The sequence below is a fragment of the Protopterus annectens genome, chromosome 5.part0 (assembly GCF_019279795.1).
Source record: "Protopterus annectens isolate FY-2018-M chromosome 5.part0, PAN1.0, whole genome shotgun sequence".
NCBI lineage: Eukaryota > Metazoa > Chordata > Ceratodontiformes > Protopteridae > Protopterus > Protopterus annectens.
This window is the reverse complement of record NC_056735.1, coordinates 1,605,970,334-1,605,987,762: the sequence shown is the minus strand read 5'-3', so window position 1 is coordinate 1,605,987,762 and position 17,429 is coordinate 1,605,970,334.

The window sequence follows — 17,429 nt, the reverse complement described above, 5'->3', positions numbered from 1 at the left end:
CTGTGTCATATTCTTGTAGGTCCCTCTGGTGTGACAGCAGGGCAGATGATACATGCTGGTGAGTGTGTTAACACTTTAAAACTGGTATTGAAATGTGCATCTCATAGGTGAGGTGTAGGCCATGTACACATAACACACCTACGCATAAGGCATGCTGTGCATGTTTGCTGTGAGATGTTAAACATCTCAGTAAGGTCAGTAGCTGCCTCAATCACATGCAATGCACAGAGCACCAGACACAAATGTGGCAACACTGTACTGCACATTGGATAGGCATAGTTGACACACATGTACACAACATAACATATTTGTCATACGCAGTACACCTCAACATGCTACACATAGTGTAACCGGACACCCACTGCCAGGTCACACTTCAGTATCCCACATGTCATCCACACACCACACATAATATAACTGAGGGGTAGGGGCCTAGCATGGGGCTGTGCAACACTCTTCAACACATAGCACAGTCATGTTAGGCAATGCTCCCTATTGGGCACCTCACACACCCATGTGCAACGTGGCTGTGTAATTGTGAACTTAGCCACGGCACTGCAGTTCAGGTACAGCATGCTAGGCGGTGGTCTAGCACACTTTAGTGGCCTTGAGTGACCACATGATGTATGATGATGATGGCTAATGGAACTACACCCCATACAGTTACAGTGACCACAGTTCTACACATAGCTGTCATTGCTTTGCACCTCCATGTTGTGTGTGTGTGCACACATATGCACCTATACACATTATGCATAGCATGTTGTGTGTGTGCAAACATATGCAACTATACACAATATGCATAGCAGTCACATTCTGTACAAAGTGACACATATTTGTCCTGGAATGATATTAGGTATATAGGTCACATGACACACATTGGGTATGTGTGATGTTGAATGTTGCAGTCATGTACCATGCAATGTCATGGCTGGCACTGGCATATCTGGAATATGACCCACACTCACCATAACCACTGTACAGTGGCCATGTCCAGGATTGGTATTCCATCATGTATACATGCACCACTCATCCCGTGTGTGTACATAGCATGCATGTGCTACACCTGTGTCCACAATTATCTGCTACAGACACAGGCACTGCATTCAGACATGGAAATCCATGCGACAAACAGATAACACATGCAGCCATGGTATGTATACCTGTGAGTGATGGTGCATAGGACATTGCAGAGCTTATAATACTTGCACCAAAATGTCGTGTCATTGTACACATTGTGTCCCAGGGTGTAGGCAATCACTGAACATGTACACACATGAACCACAGTCATGAACACTGTCATTAACTATGGTTGTCTACACTCACACTGCATGGACTTGATCAACACATATTCTGCATGCTGACATGTATGACATGACTGTTTGCTTTGTGATACTGTCACCCACCTTCAACCACTATTGAATATGTTTTGGATTGCTGTTGTGTGTGTGTATCTGGTGTAGTGAGGAGTGTGCATGTGTTCCTGTGTGCATGTGTGCATGTGTTCCTGTGTGCATGTGTTCATGTGTGCATGTGTGCATGTGTCCATGTGTCCATGTGTGCATGTGCAAACCGTAAAGTGTGTTTCCTGTCTTCCTCTCACAGGTGTTGAGTTAGGGGTTGGCGAAAGCAGCAGGTGACCTGAAGCCACTGCCATGAATAGTGGTGATGATGACACATGTATTTTGGCACAGGGAGATTTGACAGGGTCTATCATTGGTCTGCCAATCGACAGTACACAGCGTTCAACCCCATCTATGCGCACACTCATACTGTCAATACATCCCTCACCACCAATGGCCATAGGTGAGGGGCAGCATACAGTTGGCATTGACCAGGAGAGTGTGGCACCCATAGCACTTGCATCCTCTCACAGCAGCCATAGCCGCAGACCCAGAATGGTTCTCAGGGGGGAGCACCACTGGTCATATTGCCCCTGGCAGGCATTCCCTCACAGATGACCAGTATGTTCCAGGCTGTAATGCAGGCTCAGGCACGTATGGAGCGGTACACCAGGCAGGGACTTAGGGTGCAGAGGCCACATTACACCACTATCAATGACAACATCCGTGACCTTGCCGGTGCCATCTGGACTTACACCAAGGTCATTGATTGACGTGAAGGGGAGACAATAGAGCCCTCCAAAACATGACTTCCTTATGCCAGGACCATGTGGGACGGTTGCGACGTTGACGCAGATGCATGCCAGCAACAGCAACAGCTGGCAGTGGTTGCGGATGGCCCACAGTTCACAGCCACTCCCGTAGTGGCAGTACCAGCCCCAGCAATGCTGGGGCTGGCCTGTCCATTGACCATCCCAGTAGACCACGTGCACGTGGCTCTGGCCAGTCCCAGCAGGGACATGGGGCCAGTCGTCAAACCTCTACCTCTGATGACAGTATCCAGTCAGGGTTGGTACCCGATACTGTCCGCAACACCCCTGCCAGGCACAGGTACTGTATCCATGGCTGGAGACAGTGATCTGTACAGCCTAGCAGGTACAGTCTGTGGCTGTCTCACAAACTACTGTATATGGCAGCCACATGGTGGAGCTGTGTGCATGCAGACACACACACATTAAGCAAACAACTAGGGCTCCCACATACACACACACATTACATCAACATTGGCCCATGCTGTACTGTTGTCCCTCACACACACACACACACACACACACACACACACACACACACACACACACACACACACACACACACACACACACACACACAGACATGTCGATTGGATGGGTCAATGTCAGGCTCTGGCAAACAACAAAATGCCCTGTGCATATGATGATACTTGTGCCGCCTCCTGTCATCTGCATTATTGACAGATGGACAGGCTAACATGGTGCTGATGCACAGGGTGACACTATAGCAGTGTAGCAATAAAGGCAAGTTGTCAACAAGGAAGTGTAACTACATCCTTGTAGGTATATCTGAGCAGACATTATGCATCAAAGCTCTGATTGTCAGTGTAGCATTGTTTACACCGCTGTTAGATCTGAGTATGTATTATCCACCCATGTGCCACTTGGCTGAAGTGTAATGTGTTGCCAGCATGTGTTAGTGAGTGGACAGTACGTGTGTGACATGTGCAGTACAGATTAGCAAGTGTACATCTGTGAACATGGTGGGTGCGCACTGTCTGGATGTACGTGCATAGTGGACACAATGGATGTGTGGCATACCCTGTCGTACACATTGTTAACATCTCATAGCATCTTTCAATGGCCAGTATGCATTCTACTACAGTTATGTACTAACATGGGTAGACGTGTGTATGACATGGGTTGACACTATGCTGCGGGTGATACTGTTAATATCTGTCAATGATTTGCGGTCTGGTAATATACACAACCTCAACAGCATGACTATAAGCAATCATTGGATGATGTCCTGACAAATGACACACAGTGGTAGGGAACCCAGTATCAATTGGATCCTTCCGGTGCTACACTATAACACTAACCAGTGGTAATGACCACCACCCATTACTGCGACCACACCTGTTTGTCATATAGCCCCCTTAGGTACATGCAGACACACTAGGGATGTGTCCATCCAAATCTGGAAATGCATGGATTGGCTTACAATGCATTCTATGGATGGGGCGCATATCCTACACAAGGGTATCATACAGACAGACACCTGTTGTCTGATACATGCTGTATAGCAGTAAGCCGACTATGGCATAGTCATCCTCATGTACTATACATACTATCCCATCAGTACCACACAGGTGGTATACCTCAACATGTATGTTGGGTACCATTGTGTACATACAGACCCATGTTATGTCATGTGTCCCTTGGTATCCACATATCCATAGGTATTGTGGAGTCCCAAGGTGTATCACATAAGACATTAGAGGCCTGAATGCATATCCACAAGGCAGTCGTACACCTATAAAGACTGTCCATTCTTGGCAGACTTTGTTGTGTATGACCATGTCTGACATATACCCCAGCATATACCCTGACTCACACTACTCTTAAGTAACTGTCATGGGTGTGTGTGCCACAGAACATGTCACATACATACATATGTGACCTACGATCTGAGAAGCAGCGGCACGACCTGTCAATAGAAACAAATGTATTCATGTAGTATGCAGGCTTCACACCTATATACTGATTGAGATAACATGTACACATATATATTTGCCACGCAGATACCTGATGTGTGCAATACACTTACTGTTGTAATCATACTATGTCATACCATAGTAAAAGCAAAACCCACACTGCATTGACAAACAGTGACACACACACAGTCAGCATTTGCAGGATTCAAACCCCTACCTAACTATGTTATGATACCAGAGAGAGACGCATTAACATGGCGCACTATTTGCTTTATTGGCTGGTTACCCTTCTCCGGCTGTATTTGTAGGATGGTGACATCATCAGTCTTTCCAAAGAGCAATGTACATCTTTTAGTGAGTTTTCACAGTCTCCAAATAGGGGACACCTCTCACAGGAAACTGCACACATACCCCCCCCCACACTCACTGTTTGCAGGATTCAAACCCCTACCTAACTATGTTATGATACTAGAGAGAGAGAGATGCATTAACATGGCACGCTATTTGCTTTACTGACTGGTTTTCCTTCTCCGGCTGTATTTGTAGGATGGTGACATCATCAGACTGGACATGGTGATGTGTGTACACTTTGTTTTATGCCATTCCAGGAATGGTCCATGTGGGTCAGCAGGTGTCAACAGCTTGCACAAGACCTCAGAATCCTTACATTGTGTGATCCATCTGTGGACAAATTGACATTCTGTCATATGTCAACACATATTTATGCACAGCTTGTTGGTTTTGTGGATACTACATGTGTCTGGGATGTTGATAAAGGGTTATTCAAAGTCTATGTGACACATGTGTAGATGTGTTCATTGATGTATGTCCTGGGTGGCTGCCTTGCAAACAGTCTAGCATGTTTGGGAACCATGATCTGCACATGGTAGGGTTGTGTGTATGTCAGCTTCCAATAGCTCTGTTTATGACTGCAACCATGATGGACTCCATGACCTTGCAGATCAGACTTCATAGGCGTACTGGACTTGACTTCCCATGGTGTCTTGTGCGCCAACACTTGTGGGGAGTGCCATATGTAGCTGTGACACATTCAACGGTTCCACATCCTGTGTAGGGGGTGAGGCTCAGCTGGCTGTTCAGGTGCATGGTCTGTTTGTTCTGTATTTTGTGCATGACACATATTGGGAATCAATGTATTCCACTTGCTGCCATGCTTTTGGCAGTGGGGGTAGCAGCTCATCCATTCTACATGTGATATCTCCTGGTATGATGATGTGGACTATTGTCAGTGGGAGATGGGTATGTACATATGGGCCTGTCTGTCATGATGTCGGCATTGTCACTCAGGTACATTTGGCCCTGACTCAGGACATATATAGGTATACATTGCTATTTATGACATAGCTGAAGGAGGTGTCATGATTCAGTCTGGACTCCTTCTCAGCTACTCTTTACAAAACACCAACAAACATGAGCACTAATCCCTGTTATACTTTTTTACATGCTTAACACCCTACTGATCCTTTGTGATCAGGCTACAGAGTATGTCATGATAATATCCTGGCATGTCCAGGGGTCGGTTTTGTGTGTACTCTTCAGTCCAGCTGGTGGATATTGTGATAGTGACACAATGTCACATCTGCCTCATGTACACAGGCATCCCTCTCCTCCTCCCGATAAACTCAGATATATGTGTGAGATGCACCTATATAGACATACAGGGTGCTGAACTCTCTCGACCCATGACTGGCACAGTCTATCAGGTGGTGAAGGTAACCATAAACACCACATATCAGTCTCACATATCCTCTAGCAACAGCACTCAAACCACATTATCACACATAGACATACTCGGATGCTGTAAATGTACTCTACCTAAGCAGCAGAGACCTCCAAAGCAGACACACACACACCTGTTACCCCACTACAATACCCACATATCACATAGTTCACAATGTCAGTGTGCCACACAGTCACTGCCCTTCGGGCTAAACAACACACCTAATGCAATTGCAATAGGTGACACTTATTGTCAGACACACTGATGTACCACTCACCAGCCCTAACAAGGGAATAGTCACTTTGGGCTGTCTGTTGGGTGCCAGGATCTGCCGCATAACACAGTCAGGTCATTCCAAAGCAAGTACAGGACTGGCACCATCATTGTCCATGCTGGTGTGTATAACCTCAGACGTTACTCCCTGGACCACATGACATGATACATGGAGGAACACTCTGATCATGTAGTCCAGGCCAGTATGACCCTGACCTTGTCTAGCATCTTACACCCACCAATTATGATGTCACAGTATAAGGACACACATATCACATTCAACAGTTGCCTAACAAATTTGTTTAATTCATAGGGGATACAGTGTCTGTCAGCCTATGGTGACATGCTCAACATGCCACGTAGCCTCACTATGGATGGCTTGCAACTGTCATCCTTGGACTTTGGAATGCTGGCTAAGGCTCTTGCTATCACCATAGTGCCTTTTTTAAGCAGGGCTCAGAAGACAAACACACCTCCATAGACATTACAGGCTAAATTAAACTAAGGGGAATGCTGCTCAACGACAGTTGTGTTAACCTCATATTGCGGCCACTGAGGACTCTCCTCAGTATGGAGGATAGTGATATCTGTGCACTGACAGATGCCTGATTCAGGCTCACTTATGCACACCAGCACTACCAGGTTATGTTTCATACCATGCTGTCTGACAACAAGACTTGCAACAGACAACACAACTAGGGGGAGTATCCATATACATCACAGATACACACACCTCTGGGTTAGTAGCACTGCACAAAGCATCACAGACCATACATATACAACTACCATTGTGCAATACTGCCTTTCAGTTTGTTGCCTGCTACAGAACACACTCCCAAACTCAGGGACCACTCTCGGCTTTCGTGAGAACTATGGAGAATATGAAGGTCTCCACAAACACCATTATATTGTGTCTTCATATACACAAATATTGACTGGGGATACTACTCAAGCCCCGACAACTTCACCCAACAGTCGCTGCAATTTGTAGACTCATGTGCTATGGCACGACCAGTGAGCACAGCCACAAGGGGGAATACATATTGGCCCTGATCATCACCAGCATGGGGACGCTATGTTCCACACCAGCGATATGCCCCTCATTGGTAAGGTCAGAACATACATGTATCTCACTGGACATACATATACCCTCCACACACCCATCCTGGGTAATCTTGGTGAACTTCTCATGAGCCAATGTCTCACATCACCGAAGGAAGGTGGTATCCTTCAGAGACCCTGAGACAGTGGCAAATACGGCTCACACTGCTGCATCCTTTACATACATATTCTATGGACACCTAGCAGACTGCATGGATTGTGCTATCCCAAATAACAACAGGACTCACTACTCCAATGGCAGGGGACCTGTGTGGTAGACCCCAGCCATTAATAAGCTGTACAACATCAGGAGGAACCTACTACATGACAGACTGGGAAGGCATCTATGATCTGTACTAGCAGACAGCTATGATCACTTATGAACTTTTCTAAGGGCCGCTTCTACCAGACAATTGCAACAGACATGTAGGACTATCACACGGCCTTCTTCAGTTATGTCGGGAAGCTGGGTGGACACTCACTGATATGCTGTGAGTTACTGCATACTGACTAAACCTACCCTGAACCCACTGGCATTACCAACATCCTGGCAAACAAGTTCAGTGCAGATGTCTCTCACCCACCCCCCCTAAGGAGCAACTATCCATCCCAACAGAGTATAACCTCCCTGACATCACACAGTAACAGGTGAGTGCTGCCCTCCCCAAAGCGTACATCACAGTATCAATGTGACCAGACGGTACATGAACATCATGACAGACGCAACCCTCACATTACATCACTGTTCAAGATCAGAGTTACCACAAGATATGTACCCAAGGAATGGTGTACAATGACAGTGGTCCCACTCCACACAGTTTGTGCCACAACGGACCACAGACAATATTGCCCTATAAGCCTAAGTAGCCTGTTCTGCAAAGCTATGGAGCGTATTGTCATGGGACTCATACACATAGACATCGGGAACCTACAGACACTGTGTCCTACACATTTCAGTGTTGTTGTGGGCAGATCTTGCCTCTTGAACCTGTTTGTATTCTTTAAATGGCTAACAGGTCCATCAACATAGGAACGGCTGTCCACACAGCCTACCTGAACCCTGCAAAACCCTTCAACACAATAACCCACTGGGTGATTATGCATAGGCTCACCAGCATCGATATGGACACATATCTCACATGGTGGATTGATACCTGGATCAGGGATAGCACCCACATGGTCAGAATTGCAGGTGCTATGTCTGACTATACACCAGTTACACGTGGCATCCCACACAGCTCAGTCCTGGGACCTCTCTTGTTCAGTATATATTTGTCTGACGTACAAGCTACCACAGGGGAATATGGCTGAACATGTTTGCACTTGACTGCAAACTGGGTGCCATGATCAACTCTCCAGCTGCCACATGCATACTCAAACAGGGTCTCACAGAGATGGATGACTGGTGCCTGAGCCATGGCCTACAGCTAAATGCCATTAGTTGCATAGTCATCCCCTTTGGGAATAACAACATGTCCACACATTACCACATAGGTAGTACTCCATTACATACAGTAGGAGTTGTTAGGGGTTTGGGGACATGACTTGTTCATACTGTCGCCTTTGACATTCACGTTGCCAAAGTGGTTGGGCACACCTTCTCTGTGGGCCACCTTATCCCATATGGTTTCACATATAGATCGAGTGAGGTCATTGTGCCCCTATACTCATCACATCCATGCTTGGTTACAATGCCACATTTGGGGTGTGCCTTACCCGACACCTGCAGCAACTGTACTGGCCACGGAAGTTCCTCACTTAGGGACTCACACAGATGCCCTGCACAGTTCACATGCAGTAACTCCAGCTCTACTCAGTCGCTTACCACCTACTCGGATATGATGTGTGCCTGTTGTTTACAGATATACCCAACCCAGAATTACTGGACATGCTCCCCCTCAGGATATCTGACTCCCTTGGAGCTACACACTCCAGGGACGTATACCTCAGCACAGATGTTAATAGGACATTGTGGTGGGACAGATTCTTATCCCAGAGGCTCCACTCACTCCAGAATGTAATCCCAGTTTCACATAGGCAGAGCCACCCACTGACCACCCACTGGAGACATCTTGATGACTGTATGGGTGATCGTATGTTTACCCCTGGGATATCTTCTGTGTTCCTGCTAGACAGAGGCACACTAACCTAAACGTACATGGGCTATATTATGTGACCTACTATTCACACACACAGTGTAGTAATCTGACAGGGTTACGAATGCCAAACACACTCTGGCTAGGCTTGTACATGCCCTAGGGCAGATAGCCTAGTATCGACCTCTGAACCTTTGCTAATGTTCAAGATGCACAATGTTTATTGCTGATACTGTTTGCAGGTCTTTATCATCTTTGCTTTACCAGTTTCTATGAGCAACTTCAGTATCTGCAGAACATATTTGATTATGACAGGGTTACACTATATTATAGATGTGTCTGTTGTCATATGACTGTGTGCACAGGGCGGATTGCTGTATAGTGACAGGTTCCTGGGTTAACACATGCAACTGCCAGATATGCGTGGCCCACTGCTGTACTCAGACATGGCCTAAGTGTGTGAGCATGCCCAGTTCTGCCATTCCGTGTTTTGTTGCCTGACATTTGTCTTATTTATTCAAGTGTGTGTGCATGCCCAGTGTGAGCTTTCAGTATGTTGCTATCTGAGGTCCACTACATTGGGCGATGTGTGCGAACATGACAAATATTAACATTTATACTGTGTGTGTTAGAAGTCAGGTTCTGTTCTCACTGCAGGACTCACCTTTGTGTCATAACTTGACAAGGATTATGCTGTGCCTGCAGGGTTTCCATGAAATACTTTGCATAGACTTATCAACATTCCTTCATACAGGCTGACCACTGCAATACTGTCATGGTTTAGTGGTTCAGTACTTTGGCTATAGTGCACAGTATCCTGCGTTCGAGGCACATCACTGCTTTGTGTTTTCATACTGAGCAGACCAGACTGCTTAAGGGCCTGTTAAGCAAATATGAGCATGTTGGCTTTTGTTCAGCTATGCCCTACTTAGACCAGGCTTGTCTGACATTGCTCAATATTCACCAACATTGCTGGACGTTGCCCAATATTACTGAACATTGATCACAGTTGTGCTAGTTGGTGTGCGCAATTTAGTTTGCTTATACTACATGGTGGTAAATGCTGTTTAGCACTGCTTTATATTGCTTAACACATGGCAATCATGCCTTAGGTGGTGCTGCAGGGCTGCCTATGTTGGATGCACATACTACACTCCCTGTACATGTTTGAAAGCAGGTAGTGTCAACTTAGGCATCCCTTTTACTATATGTGCAAGTCGGATAGAGGTATAATTTCCAGAGTTCCTACTGAGCCAGTGTATGTGCTATGCATTGCCTCTTTGCCAAGGCCAAAGCATACTGGGCACGCCTCCTTATGCCTACTGGGGCAGGCTCAGGTTGTTCCTCCTCTGAGTCATGCTCTGCCTGTGATGGCCTTGGCAATGGTGGGGGGCTGTTTGGCCCAGGCCTATGCTGGTCCTACTGCAGTGTTTTCGCAGGATCATATTATGTAGCATAGCACATACCATGACAATTTGGGTACATGTAGTTGGTGAGGACTGCAAGGCTCCACCAGATGTGTCCAGGCACCGGAACCGTGACTTGAGCAGCCCAAACACACGCTCTATTACATTACATGTTTGTGCGTGTGCCTCATTATGGCATTCCTGTTCAGGTGTGTGTGCATTTCTGATGGGTGTCATCAACCACAGCTCCAGTGCATAGCCAGCATCCCCCACTAGGTGACCATGTGGGATGTCCCCATTGGCAAATGTCTGGTACAACTGGTTCAGATGCCAGATATGGGAATCATGGTAGCTTCCACGGCAGCCTGCACACACTTATGCCCTGGGCATCACACACAACCTGGCAGTTGATGGAGGGGAAGCCCTTGCGATTGAAGTAGACCCTACCCCACTCATTGGCTGATGCTTTGATGCATATGTGCGTGCAGTCTATTGCACCCACTACCTCAGGGTATTCCGCTATTTGCTGGAAGAGACGCATATTGCTGGCCAATACCTCATGGGAATTGGGGAAATATACATGATCACCGACATGTGCTGACATGGCATCCAGGAACTGGTGTAGTACCCTGAATGCTGATGCCTGTGATATCCCCATCATATCACCAGTTGGTCTCTGGAAGGTACCTTTTGCTAATATTCTTAGACCAACACATACCTTGGTTTCCACTGGGATGGGTTCCCCTCTGTTGGTTCTGTGTGTGAGGCATGGCCTGCACAGCTCAACAATTTGCTGCAGGAGGTCTCTGTCCACTCTATAGCGCTCCACTATCTCCAGCTCATGTAGCCCCTGGTAGGATACCCTGGGCCTGTACACTCTTATCCGTCTCCTCACTGTGGGTTGTCCAGCAGCATTTCCATTGTCACCACCCTCAGCATGTTGCATATGTCGCCTTATAACAGCAATGGCAGCTCCTAACATTTCTTTGTCTCAGTAAAGCTTTTTCAGTTTTCACTTCTATTAGCTCACTGCAGTGTCTGTTGTGAGAAACATACTGGACTGTTGTTTGTATAGTTTTAAGTGCTAGGCTGGGCTGGGCTAGTGTACTGCCTGTGTAATTGCCTGATTCTGATTGTTTTCACCTGCTAGCTCTACTAGTACTCCCTGGTAGCTTCCTACTATTTGTTGTGCTTCCTTTTTCCTTTCTGTTTCCTGAGGGGGGGGGGGGAGCGGCAAGCACACAAGCACAAACATGCACACAGCAGCTAACATGCGCGCACACATGCTTACATGGACTAGAACTTGCTTATTCGGGTTAACACACACGCACACCAGCACAAACGCACTTACAACTCTTTAAACAGCCTTATACATGCTTACTCTGGCTTAAACGCACGCACCCACGCTTACACGTGCACACCCTGTCTTACTCAGGTTTACACGCCCGCACACACGCGCATACCCATTCAGCAAGAAACTTTGGTGTTATCCACGGCATACACCTTCCATTTCTTGGCTTTCCCAGCCTACCTGTTGACACACCTCTTTCCATAATGTATAAATGACAGCTGACACATGCCACTCTGCTCCAATGAGCTTCACTTCTTTCATACATACCCCCCTCATGATGTCACCTATCTTCTACTCTGTTACTCCTCATATCCTACTCCTACACTCCACTGACTGTGCTCATTTGCTATGTAAACTTGCGATTCACTATCCTAACACTCATTTACATAGGATTGCCTACTGAGGCTTGGTTACATCTCTTAGACTGAGCTTCCCACCTTAGCAACCTCTACTCGGTGGCCATGTTGTCTTCAGCCTGCCATTCCCTTGCATTGTACATTAACAATTTCAATAAATTCGACATTTGCAGGTTTTAATTTTTAGTATTCTGAGTTTTAGAGCGCAGCCTGTTTGCGTGGCACTTCGCTACACTTAAACATCGGAAATCGGCAAAAAAAAATTATTTTTATTTTCATATTGCATCAGAAAACATTTCCAATGGCCATATATTTGGCCATTGGCATGCTTCCTGCACTGGATGCAACCTTTATTTGGAGCTGTTACGGCGTCGTTTTGCTATTTGCAGAATGGTACTCAGTTGTCAACTAAGTACATTTCTGCAAATAACACTGCTTTTACTCGGACAGGTTTGTGTTTCCTGAATTGCAAATCTACCTCATTTGCATGCCTTTCACCTGCAGTTGAGGTAATTTGCATATCCCAGCCCTGTCCGTGTAAGAGCCGTTTTTGGAGCTCTCTTACACGCCCCTACAGGCTGTTCCTGGATCGCTCGTCGGACATGATGGCTACATGGAGTCTTACTCTACTCTAAGACTCCGTGCAAGCCCTCGTGAATCCGGCCCACAGTATTTTCACCATAAATGATACAATTTTGCCCTCTAGTGGTGAATCATATAAGTGAATTAAAAAAACGTTTTCATGTTAAAATATTTATAAAACATTCTGTACTTTAAAATAAACATTTGTTTAGTAACACTTAAAAATTCACACCTGTTTACAAAATATATGTAAAAGTGTATATATAGGTGAGTAATTATAACTTAGCTGATCTCAATTTTAATACTGTTGTTAAGGAGATCATTTTGTTTAAACCCAGGTGACTACCAGCTTCAAGAGTTAGTTGCCAAAATAACTCTTTGTATTCTAAACAGGTCTCCCAAGGTCCACTCCTAGGATCTAGGGGTACTCCCTCTATGACAAAGAATAAGCATTTAGCTGACTTACATGTTAAGGTGTGTTTAAACAATGCATTATTTACATTTTCTTTTCTCACATCATAGAAATGCTCATACATCCTTTGTCTCAGCTTCCTCTCAGTTTTGCCAATGTAGAAGGAGTCACATACCTTACAGGTCACAATATATACTAACCCACAAGTATTGCAGTTTGCAAACCCTTTGCTGGTAATAATTTTATCTCTACTTTTCAAAATATGTTATCTCCTTCCCTAACATTAATACAATAATGGCAATTTCCACATTTTTGTGAACCTTTCTTGTTGGAGGGATATGTAACCTAGTTTTCACCCTCCAAAATATTCTTAATGTTTCGTCCTTTTTTAAAAAAACACTTTTAAAGGTTCCTCAAAATTTAAATTTAAATCAGAGAAATTGGCAAACCTATTCCACTCATCATTTATAATATTCTTGACTATATTAGTCTCACCATTACAGGTGATGGTCAATGCTGATTGGTAATGTTTTCTCTCGGCTGAAGTGTTGACTTTGTCTGTTGTATTAGGAATTTTTGTTGAATTTCCTAAGATAGGCAAAAACCTAACTGTCCTAGCTTTTTTAACTTCTTCTATCACTCTTTTTAACAAGTCGTCAGGGTAACCTCTATCTAGGAACATATTCGCAATAAATTCATATTCTAATTGAAAGTCAACCTCATCTGAGGTCATCCTACTAGCTCTTACCACCTGTCCCTTAACAATTACCTTCTTTTGATGAGGGGGGTGGGAGCTAGTGTAGTGCAAATACGTATTGGAAAAAGTCCCCTTCCTGTGTATTTTGGACTTTAGCCCCTGATTCGTTCTCTGTATACACACATCTAAAAAACAAAGTTGAGAGCTATCTATTTCATAGGTAAACTTTAAAAAATCAGTTGTGTTTGAAATATATTCATAAAACTCAAGAAATTGGTCAACAGTACCTTTCCAAAAAAGACAAATGTCATCCAAAAAAGGACCATAATAATTCCAATAAGGTTTAAAATGGGCATTAAAAACAAATTTGTTTTCCCAGCTAAGTAGTATAATGTTGGCATATATAGGGGCAAAATGTGCACCCATTGCCACTCCTTTTAATTGTCTATAATACTCACCCTGAAAATATATAAAATTGTTTTTCAGAATTAAATCCATAAGGATCAAGCAGGTGTGAAATTTATTAAAGGAAATGAAGTTTTTACTCTCCAAGAATTGTTCAAACCATAAAAGATCTGTTTCATGAGGAATACAGGTAAATAAGTCTACCACATCCAACGTAATAAAACATGGGGTAGTTGTATGTTGAATAACATCAATATGTTTTAAAAAATCCCAAGAGTCTTTCAGAATGTTTGGGAATTCTATCACAAGTGGCTTCAGGTGGATGTCTGTGTACTTTACCAGAGGGGCTGTCAAAGAGCCCTCTACTGTCACAATAGGTTTAAGTGGTGGATCTAAATGATTCTTGTGGACCTTGGGTATGCCAAAAATAGATTGAATTTTTGGTTTCTCAACATACAAATAGTTATGCTTCCAAGTCAATAAGCCCCTCAAGAAGAAAATCATTCAGGCATATTGAGACTTTCCTTTTTGTGATGTTAAACTCATTCAAACATACTCTTTCATATGTGTTTTCATCATTCAACATTTTAAACATTTTAACTTCATAATCTATTTGGTCCATGAGAACTACCCCACCAACTTTATCTGGCTTCATAATTCTAAGGTTCTTGTTTGTTTTACAAGATTCTAGGATGTTGAATTCATCCTTGGTGAGGTTAGGAAGCACTTTGTTATATTTGAGATCATCTCTAAGGCGTTTCTCTAAGACATTTTCAAAGTTCCTGAGTTGTGGGTGCAATGGTGGGTTAAATGTACTCTTTTTTCCTTAAGGTACTAAAACCCTCTTGTCTGCCCCATTGAAAACTAGCTCAAAATTCTTTTGTCTCACAAACATTTTCACGTCCACCAATAAATTAACCATGTTTTCTTTGATCCTGGGAATAAAAGTGAATCCCTTAGAGAACAGATTAAAATGTATCTTTGTAACAGAAAGGTTAGTGTAATTGAATATTTTAAAACCTTTGTAATTGTATACACAGTCATTAATAGTTATGTCATCTACACTTTTTATTGCCACTGACTGTTCCTTCACTTCTGGTAAAATTTCCGGTTGTTGTAATTTATAGGTTCCTTCTTTTTCAACCTCACGATCTCCTGGGAGAGGGAAATTCTAAAGGGTCACTTTTGTTGTAAAATTCACCTTGGTCATTGCATACATCATGGTTAACAATTACCTAATTGTGTCCCTCACCTGCATAATTAAAGTTTTTGTTAGCCCCCACTGTTTCTATCAATTTTCCTGGCTTTTCTTTCATACACTTTCATACATTTAGACTCCACATCTTTCAGCATGTCATGATATTTAGTCTTCTCAGTTTCGATACTAAACAATAAATCATTCACTATGTTCTGATATATTTCATCTATTGTTTCATACAACTTCTCCATTTCAAATTTATTATTCGAAATAATAGCTTGCATAATATCTAAACCACATCTATCAAATGCAGTGCTTAATTCTTTATGAAACTGTGAGTCCTCCCTTACATTGTTAGGATATTTACACACTCGAAGCCCCTTAGAGACTATATTGGAATGAATACAGTGTTTCAAGTAAGTATTATCCGTTTCCATGGATTTGTATTTAAAAAATAAACTGTTCATCTTCAAAACCATCTCGGCATAAGAGTCATATTTAATGTTAGCCTGCAGCCTAATCGTCTCTTTAAAGTCAAATTTGAATTCAAGCAAATCTTTAAATTTGATATCAGTACCTTTGTTTGTAGCTGTTGTAGCAGCTGATGGTAAAATAGCAGTTTGCTTAGATTGCGACCTAGCGACACCATTGGTAGCTGCTGCTGTATTTTTAGAAGAAAAAAGATTTGGGAATCCATCCAGACTAGTCCAGGAACCTTGACTAGTCCCTCTTCTCATATTATTTCCATTACAAGAGCCAGAAACAGTCCCTTCATTCAAAGCTGGACATCCAGCTTTTTCCTGGTTGCACGGAATGGAAGGCGGGGTGGAAAGCTGCATCAATGATTGGCTAAGTGGCATCAGAACACCTACTAAATCAGAGAGCTGTCCAATCAACTTACAAAGTTCACCCCCTCATTTGACTTCCTGGAGTTATTGCAGTCATTAGCAATATGACTGCTAGAGCTTGCCGAAAGATCCATGACCACAGCCAAACACTAATAAACAATAAAAAGGTGGTCAATGTGCCCAATCAATAACTGGTAACTACAAAAATAGGCACAGTAGTTCAGCAAAATATATTTAATGGTACTCCACAAGTAAAAGCCGCACAAACAGAACACAATAACGCTGCTAGTATTTTCAACACCTTTTCGTTGGTATACACTTCTTCAGAGATGGTTAAACAGTTCTCAGTGTATAAAATTTATATGTCAGCTGTTATTTGAATCAACCAATGCAATCTCTTGGTTAATTAACACTAAAGTAAAATCAATTACACTCATATTGTTGAAATTTGTTCTATAATCATGGCCCACAAGTTTCTTAACAAACATCAATATCAAATGGTTAAATACATGGTTCTTTAGTGTTTGGTGCATTTTACAAACAATTTAAATAATTTTAATAACTATTAAATACTTAAAAAAGTTTAAAAACCTGAAAATTAACCTTAAAGTGTATATGTGTATATATATATATATATATATATATATATATATATTTCTTAAATACATAGTATTTTCACCATAAATGATACAATGCCACTCTCTAGTGGTGAACCATATAAGTGAATTTAAAAATTAATTCATTTAAAAAATTAAAAAAAAACAATTTTATATATTTTCAGGGTGAGTATTACAGACATGGGTGCACATTGTGCCCCTGTATATGCCAACATTATACTACTTAGCTGGGAAAACAAATTTGTGTTTAATTCCCA